Raw genomic sequence first — 12,884 nt, forward strand, 5'->3', positions numbered from 1 at the left:
ATAGTGATATTTCCATCTTTTTCTAAGGTTCTTTATAACCGACATTATCACTGAATACATCTTAAGGGAACAGCAATAACATAATGATCCTCAGAGATTTGTGTCTGCAATGATGTGCCAGAACATGGAGTACGTTTATGATGAAAGCATCGTTCTGGCTTGGCACACATAACTATTAATGCTTTGCAAGTATGCTTTGCCTGGGATGTAATGGACTACAAATAATTGCCTGTAGTGTGCTTTAGCTTTGTCCAGGTTCTGTGAAAATACTCTCTTCCTTTAACCGAGCTGATTTTTTCTCATTACCATAGATTTTTTTCCTCTTCACTACCTAAGGTATTAAAAGGAAACATACGCTCTCAGATGGAAAAACACACTGGCTGTTATTAGGACTAAAAAGCAATCTACAACGCACTCTAGTCACCAATAGATGACATTCATAATAAGGTTTACCACTGTTTCCAAGTACTTCTCTATTAAGTCATTACTTTATTGTCTACATTTAAAGTATATAGTTATATAATGGCAACTCCTTCAAAATCAAAGTTCAAGCATGCAAAGTTGCCTTTATTGCAACAATTAAGTAAGCTTTATTACTCATACTAAATGCATGGTGTGTGAGAGCTAAAGAAGAGCTGGTAATAATAAAAATGTACAGGGGACTGTTGGTAAGTGTTATAAGTCATTTTTAGCCAAATAAAGGAACAAGTACCTAAACACACAGACACATACATACATCAGCACACGAGGCAACTTATGTACTTTAACACAAAGGACAATTTTACAATTCAAAGGCTAACGTTTACGCATCTACAACAAAGTGTTGGGAAGCTGTCTGTCATGTCTGTAAAACTTAACAGCTGCTTGCGGTTCACACCTTTGTGAAGCCAGAGCATGGAGGTGTGCACATCTGTTTACATGTAGTTTTACAGTCCCATGTGGAGGCCCAGCACAGACAAAGATGGAATTGCAGTTTCTATTGTACATCATAGTCACAACCACAGTTTCACAATGCAGAAGCCACAACTTTTACAGCTCATTGCCATTAACAGCCTGGGTTATGTTGTTCTTAACCTTTCTCTGTGAGGAGGTGTTCAGAACACAGTGAGCTTTTTGTCTTACCTGCCCAGATGCTTTCTCTGAGCAGACTGGGGCTTCCTTATGTCATGTTGCTGGATCAGGAGTTCTGCCACCTCCCAGCTTCCAGGTGGGGAACGACAATGAGCATTATGTCTTCCAACCTTCCTGTTGGCCCACAAAAGCTACAACAGCAGCATCTTCAAGCATGTGTTTCCTTACAAAGGAGGTAGTCATGGAGAAAATGAGCTTTTTGAGACACCACCTGAGGGGAGGCACCTGAACAGTGTCCCTAGCAGGAAGACATCAAGACATCACTTACCCTGCTCCTTGCATCCTGTCAAGGCACTGAAAGACATGTTCAAACCAGCTACAACAGGATATCCCCATGTATTGTCTGGAACCTTTCCCTCACAAGGACTGACCCAACCTCACTCTGATTAGCCTGAGAGATCTGGTATCACCTGTGTACATGAAAAATATCTAGGCACTTATTAAATATGCATTCCCCTTCCTACTAACATCATTCCATCAATATTTTAATGACAAGTTGCCTTTTCGATTGTGTTCCTACTGTAACATGAGGTCCTTGCTGGGGCAGACAGACACCACAGAAATGGATGTGTTTATGGATGACATTTGTTTCTGTCTGGAGAGTTGTCATCAGTGGTGATTTTCTGTTGCAAATGCTTACGACTATTTCTTCAGGAAATACCATCTCTACTCCCTTCTACCAACAAAGCCAATGGGGCAGCATGAAGGTGTACAAGGTAGGGCTGAACTTATTCAAGCAGTAAAAGATAATTCTTTATTGCCAAAGAGAGCTAATTTGTGATCAAGTTTATCAGATTAAACTTAACCCAGTGCAAACATGCTGACTTTATTAGCATATATGAAGAGTAAATTTGATCATTGACAATTTCTGGAGTGAAATTCATGTCTATATGAAGTCTGTTTATAGGGTTTATTTCCTGGGTTTTTACAGTCCCTTTCACATTTTGTTTTGTGTTTTTTCCTCTCCTCTCCTCTGGTTATAGACTAATCATTGCCAAGTCTCAGTCATTTGCTTGAAAAACAATAGCTGGCAGTCATTGTGCTAAACAGCCCATTTTGTTATCCTTGCCACAGTCTGCAGTGTTCTCAGTTATTGCACTTGATAGGTGTCATTAAGGTTTCTATGTTATTAGTCACTTTCCTGATCTTTCATGTTTCCTTTGCTCAGGGAGCAGCTTTTCCTGGAAACATTCAAAGGGAACAAAACCCGATTACAGCCAGCACCCTGGGGTAATGGCATCTAAAATCCAAATCCCACACTTTTTTTTTCTTTTTCTTTGGGGTTTTTTGGGGGGTTTGTTTTTTTTTAAGCTGGTAACTCAAATTATGAATGTGAAAGGCTGGATTATACCACTTGTGTCCACAGTAAGCCGTTCCACAGAAGTCTACAGAACTAGTTATGAAAGAAACATTGTTCAGTGTAAGTAACTTTTAGATAGGTCAGACTAAGAGTTTGTAGCACCTCGTATTAGCATGAGTTGGGGTGTATTAATAGGACATTATAGAGTAGCATAGACCTGTTCATCTCAAATACTGTGAAGGTACTCTATGCCATCCACAAAAAATTAGCGATGGGTTTGTGGCTCTCTGAAGGCTTTCAGAGAACTTCAAAGCTCTGTTTGAAGGATGGATGTGTAGCCACCACACAGGGAAGGAGACCTTCCCATTTGCAGGGTGAAAGCTTTCTCTTTTCCATTGCTGTCAAGAAGGTCTCTGGCATCTTTTATGCAAAGCAAGAGAAAGAAGCATGATAGAGTGCAAGAGGCTGACGTGAGTGCAATGACACTTAAATCTAAACTGCTTAGAGCACACGAATCAGGCTGCCCTCCCTTTGGTGGGAAATCATTAAGTAAAAGGGGAGTCAGTTCCCCCAGGAAAAAAGTTTGGGTTCACAGGAAAGAAGGTTCAGGTTCATATCATTTCGGCAAACACCCTGTCTTCAGAAATTGCTAAATATCAAAACTGGAAAGACAGATCTTGGATTAGTTTATACTGTTTCATCTAAAACCTTCTTACACAGTAAACTGAATCTAGCATAGCAAATGTTAAGGGTTCAAACCAAAGTTAGTTTGCAGTCCTAACATGAGCAACATGTTCCACAGGAGAAAAAGATCAAGACTTTAGTTAGGGTCTTTTTTGATGATGCAGGCAGAATATTGTGATTTGAAAAGAGAAATTCCAGGCAGCTGAGCTTAATTCTTACATCATATATTTTTAATATGAATTTACAGGTCTCAAGAGTGTCTTACAGAAATGGCAAGTATATGGACAAAACTTTCATCTTTGATAGAAAGCTGAGAAAATAGGCCATTTTTAGTTAGTAATGCAATGAGATATAAGTGTTTTCATTTCTATTGCGGTTTATATGCCAAACAACAGTGGGATGCCAAGTACTGCATTAGCATGCACCATAAAGCAAGTATACATTTCCTATCCTCCTCTACCATTAACACTCAAAAAAACTTTCCATGGCGCTGTAATTTTTTTGTGCCCAGTTTTCTTAGGAGGTGATAATTGAGGAAGAATGAGGGAAAATCTGTGCCATAATTTTTGAATTGGGCAAGACTGTCAAAGAAAAAAAATCACAAAAACTCTCCAGAGTGAGGGAATAACACCATATCTTTCCTTTGGGGCACAGATTCCTTCAGAAATGACACAGCTGTGAAACTAAAAGCTGAGCACAGTAACAGTTCCTGGACACCTCCTGTGTATGCATATATATAGTACACACGCAGTTATGTATAAGGGACATACTTATGTGTAGCGATACATAAGAAGCAGAGTCACCATCAGCTGAACTAGTAATTTCAGATAAGGCGAAATACTTCTCCAGAAGGATAATAAGTTAAAGGCAACACTCAAGCTTTCTGTTGACCTTTTCACTGAAAAAAGCCCATCATCTCAGGGGCTCAACAGAACAGGGACACACTTTGTATTTCACCAGAAAGAGGAGGGTGCATGGTGTGGCTGTGGAAAAATCATAATCCTACAGGCTAGGAAATATTCCCTCATGTCCTCACTGGTTAAGCCTCTTTTTGGTATAAGTGTAAATCGTCATCTTTTTGCTGGGGAGGTGAGAGAAGGGAGAACTTGCACTGAGATTTCTCCTTGAGAATCTGCCAGTGCATTCGCTGTTAGGAAATGACTAACATAAGCCTCTGCACATATGTCCTTAAAAACACTTTGACTGCATTCCCCTGTAATTATTAAGCTTCTTCAGAGTCTGTAAGCCAGTGAGAAAGGGATTAGAGGGGTTACTTTGTGCCTCTGTGCCCATAAAAATCCCTTGGCTACTGAAACACACTGCTCGGAGCATCCTGAAAGCTTTCATATAATCCCTGCCTCCCAGCCACCACCACCACTGCATTCCCTTTATTTAGACACATTCAAATTCCATACTGTAATCCAAAAGCACTCCAACACAGAAACAAGATCCACATTATAAATCACATTTAAAAACTAACCTGCCAGTTAGAGTGGAGCAGCAAGGCAGCTGCATGATAAAGCTACCCTCAATTTTATGCTGGAAGGAAAACCAGGAGATGTAAATTGGCAGTTAGCATCTGCTGACATTTCCTATTCTCCTGGTAGTTCAGGACAGGGATGATTTTCTGTATCTGTCCTTGTGAGAGAGGTCACAATAGGGCACTGATCCCAGACTGGAGTTGCATGTAAGTATAAACACGATAGCAATAGTAAAAGAGAGATCCGTGTCACCGTTCAGGGGGTTTTCATGTCAGAAGAGAATTTGCAATGCTCAGTAGTGTTGCACTGAAAATAAGTCATTGTTTCATAGGCAGCAGCAACACAGGACTGCAAGCTATCTTCTGTGTCACAGAGTCTGTTTCTAGTGCCAGCACGATGTTACATAACCTTTTTCACTAACTCATCTCTAAGAACCCTAATTTTTTAAAGGCGACATTTCCCCACAAAATAATCAGGGATGAATTCTGGGCTGCAGAAAGGTTTGAATGAAGCACTGCTGTTAAACCCAACAACAGCTGTAAACATCCAGAGTGAGCAGCTTCCAGATCATGATGTTAAAGCAGAGAAACAACTGCAAATGTGCATTGAAAAAACATCTGCAAGACGGAAATCTCTTTTGTGGAGCCAACCAGTAACAAATACTTCCTGGGTAAACAGGAACCTGGCACCGCTTGGCAGAAATCAACTGTGAGGGCAAAACCAGGGCTGCTGTATACCAAGAGGAAGCTGCTTGTCATGCATTCCCTGTCTTCGAGCAGAGGGAAACCCGGTAGTTGTTAGGTTTGCAGCAGGTGCAGTGAGGAAGCATGGTCGTGGTCAGGGCAGCCTGGTAACCCCGCTTCAGCGCTTGGCTTGCTCCCTCCCTGCCCCCTCACATTTGCTCCTATCCCTTGGCACAACATATCAGCATATCTTGGTCACCATCTGTGAAGTGGAGATAATAACACGTCTTGTCTGAATGTCTATTTAGGTTGTAAATGCCTTCCAACAAAGACCATCTCTTACTTTGTTTACCAACAGTATGTAGTACATGGCCTTGGTCTTGTATACAGATCCTGGTCACTAATAATCATCATTTTAATACTGACAATAAACAATGTAATTACCCAATATGAATCTAACAACAACAACCAAGCTGCTTTGGGTTGGTTTTTTTCTCAGAATTGTTATCCTAAGTACATGAGGCCACAAAAGTCAGAACCACGAAACAGTTTTACCTGTTGTGGAGAGGCTGCTGGCGATCTCTGGTTGCACACAGGATGCACCTGAAAATGCGATGCAGACACATAAGCATCCAAAAAGTACAGAAGCGTTCAGACACTGACTACATCTGACTGTTTAAAACCATCATCTATGCACTGACTCTTTGCAGAGTGACCTTCAGGCGAAGGTTCACAAAATAAGAACTCTGAAATATTATTTTATAACAATCCTACAGGGCAAAAAAGTAACGAACATGCATTACAAACAGAACAGACTTTATCTTTTCCTGATTAATTTACTCACTTCTTTTAGATTAACAGTAGTAAATTACCAGGAATACCAGTTCTTCCTCATTCCAAATAAAGGATTTCATCCATCCATGGTGCAGAGCAGAAGTTAAAACAGTAGTTAAGAACTGCAGCCTGATACTAAAGCCCTCTGGGGTTTGAATATACTCTGCTGACACTGCTTGGCTAATTTTAAAAATTGCTACAATTAATTTTTTAAATAAATGAGCTCCCAAAGTGACATATTTCAAACATAAAATCTTAATATTCCTTTCTAGTGAAGTGTGTGTCATTGTTAATGGGGAAAGAGAAGGAAGCTCTGAGCTAATTTTTAAACACAAGGGAATATTGACAGCCAGCCAGCTGCTAAGGCTTTTTGCTTGATCCCTTGCAAATTCTCTTCAGATATTCATGGCCAAAATGTATCATGTGCCAATCTGCAATAATGTTGGAGGAACTGGTGGAAAGGGTCTCCTTTTCATACTCCTGGCAGGCTTGTGTCAGAAGGCTGTGAAGGATAACCATTGCTATTTATAGGTAATCCCCCTTTTGAAAGGTCACCTTTCATTATGTGTTAATTTTGACCCATGTCTATCCAAAAATCACTCTCCTGCGGCTCATCCATAATGATTATTTTTTAAGCAGATAAAAATGAAATAAATCATGCAATAAAGCAAAAGATAGCACCTATATTACAGCTACAGTCCAAGCAATGCATAACACTCACATTATCTCCTGTGGTTTTAATTACAATATAGGCAGGTTTATTTTGTTTGGGTTTTGTTAACAACTTCACTATCTTTGTCTAGGAGCAGACACTTCTTTTACATGTTGTACATTCTTGATAATAGGACATTTGGGCACTGAATCACTTCCCTTATCATGAGCTACTCATGTGCAAGCACAGAGCCTCTTATCAGCCCAACAAACCATACCTTGCAGTGAGCTGCAGAGCAGAACAGTGCCTGCTCTGCGTTTCTCAGCACTTCTGATTCTGAGAAAAAGAACAAAACAGCTCTTTCCATATATTTGAGTGGTCATCCTGAGCTGAAAGCTGACTGCCTCTCTCACCTTCTGCTGGGCTGCGAGTTGGAGGAAGCAAGTAAAGTGATGACAGCACTGAGCACTAAAATAACAGAAGCATTGAAGAGAAGAAAGAGAAAAGCATATTTTTATGGAAAGTGGCACACAGCAGTACACCAGCACAGTGAAACTTTATTTCGACACCATCAAAGTTCAATTAACAGAAGCAAGAGGATAGTCATTGTGGCAAGAGGTCAATGCAGAGAAGAAGAAATATGGGAGGGGAGATAAAACAGGATGAGGCTTTGTGAAAGAAGGAGGCCAATGCCACCTAAAAAGAAATGGGCAGGGGATTTAAGGTGTGACTTAAAAGCACAGAGATAACGTATAACGTTTCTTTCATTAAAAACTCTCTCATGCTGCTATCGTTCTTAAAAGACAGAGGTAAAGGTAATGAGTGAAACCTTCTCATCACGCTTCCAAGAGCGGGTAGACAGGGATGTGGGTCAGCTTTCCTTAGGATTGACAGTGTTGCCTTTTCCTGAGCATTATCATTATGTCAAGGAAAATGGAGCACGCTGCTGCAGGGAAGACAAAATAGCTTCAGATTATGCAGGGTTGCTCCAGAAGTTGTTCTCAGGGCCATTATTGTTTCCTTCTCCTGATTAAATTTTGAGTATAGATCTCAGGGTTTGTTCCACGGGAAATAATGTCTAGACTGCAGAGGTGGACAAGGGAATTGGTGATCTCACCAGGGCCACCACAATGAAGACAATTCTGTAACATATACTGCAGCTTCTTTGTTCTTGCTGTTCATTAAAAAGGCCCTGGCTTAGAGGCAGTCTTTACATTTTCAAACTGTTTAAACAATTAAATCATTAATCAAAGCAACAACTTCGTTAAAGAAAACAGAAAGCACTGAAGTTGTTCCTCAAAGGAAAATGAAAGGATTACAGAGAACATGTTTGAACAGGAAAAGAAGGACTATAGTTCTTGAACTACTCATGTAAATGACTCATCTGCAGAGGGAAAAATAATCAACCTGTAAATGTGTGCTTACTGGATGGTGATTTTTGCCAGCTTCCACTAGCTAAACTGGTATTTCCAAAATTTCTTTATGGATCTCCACACCCAAATCCCATTTTATTTCAATAGACATACAGGTTTAACAGCCACATTTGTGGTTTAAAGTGCTCTTCTAGATACTGTTTTGTGTCCTTGGAATTTATGTTTAGATAGGGTTCACCTTAGCTAACTGCAACCCTGTAAAATTCAAGCATCTAGTCTGAAATTGTCATCTAGGTTAGTTGAACAGACAGTGCAGAGAAAATTGTTCCTCTAGAGGGTTCATCCCATCTATTCTACACATTTAATTTTTGATTATATGAATCATCCTTTGGAAATGCCTGTACCTCTCAACTACAGAGGGAACTTACAGGGCCCTTTGAGAAGACACTTGTCTCTTAGAAGACTGAAGTCCTGTCTCCTGCAGCCACTATTAAATCAATACACCGACATCAGGGTTGCCTGCATTTTGGATCCAAGAAAAGAAGTGGGGAGAAGGATGCTGTATGCCCAGCATCTCCCATGCCTGAACTGACAAGTAGGGACGAGAATTGAGGTGATGAATGCTCCCACCTGCAAACTGCCTGTAGGAATAAGAGGTCAGCAAGAAGATGTGCCCTGCTGTACTTGCACCTTATCTTACCTCCCTGCGGGTGGGAAGAAGCAGGAAACAAGCTAGAAATGTCTGAACAAAGTGTCAATCTGGTTTTCATTTTGTCTCAATTAGTCTTGATTTTAGATAGCTCATTATTGTGACAATGATTTTTCAATGTTAAGGGAAGAGTATAAATGAAGAGCATGTCACAAAATGTGTTATGACCCAATAAAAGCCCATGTGACTAGCAACAGGGCCTTGCTCTTCCACTTGCCAGTATAAAGCTTGTACAGGATTTTGCAAGATGATTTAAATAGATGAATAAAGTCATTAAGTGGCACCCAATCAAGTTAATGTAGACATAGTGAAGCTTCTCCTCTCATTAAGATTGCCATCTGTCCAGCATTCTGGAAGGTTATTTTTTCAAAGTGGGTGCCAGGTATGTCTTCAGGAATTATGTCTTCATCTTTCCTTTTCCAAGCAGCTCCTTGGAGACAAGGAAACCTTCCTGGGAATACCCCTCAACTAGTACCCCAGGATAAGTTTGTAAGACTAGCCAGAAGCCCACCCTACATGGTTTTGCCTAGGTTTAATGGGTCAGTAGATGTCTTCTTCCAAGTCTTCTTCCATTGGAGTAGTGGAATAATGTTATATAGGTGATGTCTTATACTCCCAGGCAGTATATACTCTGCTATTTTTGTACTCTTTTCCACTCAACCTTTAATTCCAGTGGGGTAGGAGACCCCTTATTTTAATATTGCTTCCAATTTGTCAGCAGCAGCCTCATTTGGAATGAGGTTGGATGATTGTATGATTTTTATTTGTCTCATCTGATGGAAGGAAACTGCTTCAGAGACCTGCAGATGGTGGTTGACTTTGAGCTGTTAAAGTGCCCAACAGGAATTCCTTATCAAGAACACAGTTTTGGTTTCCTGGTGGGGTACAACAAAGCCTGCTTTCACTTCAGAATGAAGTATGTTTTCTCCCTTACCCTAGCAAATGGAGAAGGGTATTTAACTGAGAGCAACATAGTTTCTGGGTAACACAGAACTATTTCAAATGGTCCAGAGATTTCCATAAGATTGTACTCCTCAGCAAGCAGACAAAGCATCTGTCACTCCTCCTTACTGTCATTTTAAGCTAGACTCACCAATGCATTGTAGGCTTTGGCAGAAATAACAGTCCTGTATGCGGATGGTCACCTAATTGGGAAGGTACCTTAAAATCTCTCTGTTGTTTTTTTCAATATTTTTTAGAAGATTACTCAGATTTTTTTTATTCTATAAGTCTTAGATTCACCTGTTTTGAGACTTTGTGCAACCCCCTGGCTGTCTTCCCTTTCACATGTCCTGTGAATCAGTTAGTCTCAACCATGGAGTTTAATTTCTCAGTATATTCTTCAGAGCCAAGATGTAATTTGGTCTTTCCTATTGGACAAAACACAAAGACCCAAGTCTTTGGCTTTTTCAGCCCCTGCCCCTGTGTGTGTCTCACATACCTGCTGTCACCACATGGGAGGATACACAAGACACAATTTTAAACTTACTAAATATGTTGTATGTGCTATAATTACACCATGATACAAGGTTGGCTTTGCCTATCAATGTTACCAATGGGTGGATAACTGCTATTGGAAGACTGCTGTTATAGACATTGCATATCATTATCATTCTATCATGAGAAAGATTTCTGTTTAAGGAAAGGATTGCACTACTTTATATCCCAGACCATTTTAATTTCATGCAACAAACTTTAATCATTCACTCTGCTGTCCAGTGCTGAAAACAAGCAAAAAAAAAAAAAAAAAAAAGCTGTATCTCACCTCTCTATAGTCTCAAGCATTTTCTTTTGATCTTTTAGCAGGTGGGAGGCAGTGTGTGTGTGTGCATGTGTGTCTTAATAGATCTTTAAAAAAATCAGACAAACAAATAATAAAAAACAAACAAAAAAACCCACCCCAAAAAAACCTTTCTAAGGTCTGCTTGGTCTATACCTCATACACAAAGGAGATATATTTCATCTCATTTAATCTTCTTCAGTAGTCCAGAGCATCTCCTATGATGGAAATTTACACCTTTGGTTGTTTTCATATTATGTCTCAGAATGCCTTTCAAGTGCTGGAAATGTACTGGCAATTTTTCTAAGTCTCTACAGATCTTCTTGGAAGTGCTTTTAGAAAATATGCTGGAGCTTGGGGAATGATTCACAGATTTCTAAGTGTTTTCTTTAATACATAGCCTCACGCCTGTACAAGGCTGAACACTGCCCATGATTCCTCCAATCTCTACAACCACAGGTAGCACAGAACAAAATTTTGGTATCTTGCCTCTGTAGAAACAATACTCTTCACCTTTCTACAGACCACTATGAAATGGAGAAAGGCAAAGAGAGAAAGTACTTACATTTTGTGCTGGCAAGAGGTACAGGCACACAGAAGCTGACTTATATACAGGCCTTAACATTTTGTGCAACAGCTATAATTAGAGCTTCCCAGCAGACCTGATTTTAATACCCTTTGTGATTTTTTCCCCCTCCAGGTTCCCTGCATAACATTAAGCAGCTCTGTAATAAAGTTGCATTGCCACAAAACAGTAGCTGCACTCTGCCTCTGTATGCTGTGGTTGCCAGCTACCCGCTAAATGTGAATCTGTTGTGTCATTTATAGCTCTGTGTGTTTTGAAGAAGCCCTGAGTTCAAGTTTAAACTGACATTATTAAGAATGACAGGTCCCATTTTTAACTATCCGTTCATTTGAGAATGCTATTTTTGTCCACTGCCCTATAGAAGCAAGATTCCTCCCAGTGACCAAGTGCAGTACTGCTAAAATTCAGCTATTCTCATGGTATCATGGCCACAGCAAACCCAGAGGAATAAGTGGACTGATCATAATCTCTGTGCAGATATATGTGAGTCACATCACCTTGCCACTCCACTTCTCTCCTTTGCTTCTGTGTGCAGGCAAGGTAGAGAGGTATGCAAGACTCTCCTTTCCTGGACCTCTCGGGGAGGATGACCCTTATAACATTTACTTCAGTGTCTATCTACTTACAAGAACTGAGTGGACAGGCAGAACAGAGGGGTGGTGTGACAAGTGCATACACATTCACAAGCAGAAAACTCAGAACTAATGGATCCAATTTTAGGCTTACCAGCAATCTCTCTTTATGATAAGAGGAACAAAAAGATGTTCAGCTCACTAGTGAATGGAATATTTACTGTACCAGGAATATCTATTGTACCATTTTTAACAGGCATGGCTCTGGAACAGGACAAAGAAGCTGTTGTTTGAAGTCCGATCTCATGAACCACATAAAAGAAACTGGGAGACTTAATTAGTATCTAGCCCAGATCAGACACAGTCATCCTGACCATTGGCTTACAGTCACATTAGCAACCGTTGTCCTCATTGGAAACATTTTTAAACCGGTGACTAACCAAAAAAAAAAAAAAAAAAAGCCTCAATGAACACAAGTCATGACATTCAAAGTTACCCATCCACACATGAGCTGAGGAAAGTGGGCATTTACAGCCTTGGTTGTCAATAGAGAGCCAAAGGCAAATTTATTCATCAGGCCTATTTCAGATTTCTGCTCTGGGACGAGATGAAGTGAACTCTAAAATTGTCTCACCATTGACCATAGTTACCACCTGACGTGTAGCCTCCAGCACTTGGGAAGCAAGGAAACTGCATCATGTGCATCAGGGGGCAGGTCTCCAAATTGTAATGCTTTTGGCCAGTAGGTGTATTGATCCACAAAGTAAGGTACTCTAGAGTTAGGTAATACAGGGCATCAGGAAAGAAAATAAAGGTACATATGCAAGCAGCCTAAGCAGAAAAAAAGAAATGAAAGCAAACAGGAACATAATTACACCCATGGAAAAAAAAACATTTACCCCACACCACTGTATAATTCCTACTAACTTTGGCCATATAGCATTGAGACAGTATAAAAGATACTAACAATCTTGTCTTGAAGTCTTTGTCAGCTTTTCCAGTGAAAGGATGAAGGAATAGAAGCACGTCTACGCTACGGTAATATGAATCCTTACTGGAAACAGAAATAAGTACCCCATCGATTTTCGATAATACTTAG

At 40.1% G+C, this 12,884-nt stretch overlaps 1 long non-coding RNA gene across 1 annotated transcript in view; it reads left to right on the forward strand.

Annotated features, from left to right (window-relative positions):
- Positions 1–12,884, forward strand: part of LOC114013652 (uncharacterized) — a 43,941-nt gene that overhangs the window by 1,054 nt on the left and 30,003 nt on the right. The window lies entirely within an intron of this gene.

This window comes from Falco peregrinus, chromosome 6 (genome assembly GCF_023634155.1).
Source record: "Falco peregrinus isolate bFalPer1 chromosome 6, bFalPer1.pri, whole genome shotgun sequence".
Classification (NCBI taxonomy): domain Eukaryota; kingdom Metazoa; phylum Chordata; class Aves; order Falconiformes; family Falconidae; genus Falco; species Falco peregrinus.